The sequence below is a fragment of the Epinephelus moara genome, chromosome 4 (assembly GCF_006386435.1).
Source record: "Epinephelus moara isolate mb chromosome 4, YSFRI_EMoa_1.0, whole genome shotgun sequence".
NCBI classification, from domain to species: Eukaryota; Metazoa; Chordata; class Actinopteri; order Perciformes; family Serranidae; genus Epinephelus; species Epinephelus moara.
In genome coordinates, this window is record NC_065509.1 from 19774564 (window position 1) to 19775772 (window position 1209).

Sequence of the window (1209 nt, forward strand, 5' to 3'; positions counted from 1 at the left end):
ATTATAAGGCTACGAAAACCAAACGAATTTTATTTTATAGCGATTATACACTTATATAAACATATTAATGGGTAGAATATTCAGATTCAGATTCAGATTGACAATAAACCATGCCAAATATTACACACTGGCCCTTTAAGGTGAAATTTAAAGGTAAAATCAAAAGTATTGGAAAAACAGCCAATTATACCCTTGACCCCAAAGGGTTAACCACAGGCTAATTACAGTTTATCTGCCATAACTACAAACTTTCACTAACATTTAGCAAACTGTACTACTGGGCAGACATTGTAGAAAGAAATAAACAATCGTCACTTAACATTAATGATTTTATCAGTAAATGTAATGCAGTTTTGCATACCTGTGTAATATTCTTAGTATAGTTGTATGGGTTGCTTATCCATAGTCAGTGTATTATCAGTAAATATCAGTTGGCATGCTCCCAGTTTGGAGAAGCAGCAGGAGTGTCGACACAGAAGCAATTTACTGCCATGAATAGGATGCAGCAGCAAAACTTTTCTCTTTCTTTTGCCACCTAAAAAAGTCCCACTTAAAAAAAAAAATCTACAACAGTTCAAGTGTAAACTATATTTGTGCTTTGTCTTTCCGTCAGACAGCCTGTTCCGTCGGCTTCAGTTCCCCATCTATGCTCTCTTCACAGCCACCAGATGTCATCGACAAACGGTCATTTGGCTTGCTGAACACAGGACCTTCTGGTCTGCCGCTGCCTTGAACAGTTAGTTAGTTTGCATTGTTGTGTGATTATGGTGAATCTGAATTGACCCTTTTAAATGCCAAAGTCACACAATAACACAAACAAATTGTTAGAGGCAGTGGTAGAGCAGCAGCTCTTGTGTTCAGCAATATTAAATTGTTGTTTTTCCTCAATGGAGCTGGCTGTGAAGAGAGCAATAGAACGGCTTCAGGTCCCTGTCGGATATCGCTGTCAGGCAGCTCGATAAAGCAGTGAAAATATTCTTAATATAACGTATACTCAAACTGATATTGATATTTTTTAGGTGGGCCTCTTTTAGGTGGCTAAAATATGTTTTACTGCGCCCTTGTCCACAGCAGACTGCTTAGCTTCTGTGCCGGACTCTAGCCTGCTTCTTCAAAGTGGGAGCATGCCGACTGACATCTACTGAATGTAATACACTAACCATGGATAAGTACCTCACACAACTCCACTTCAAAATATCCAAATATTCC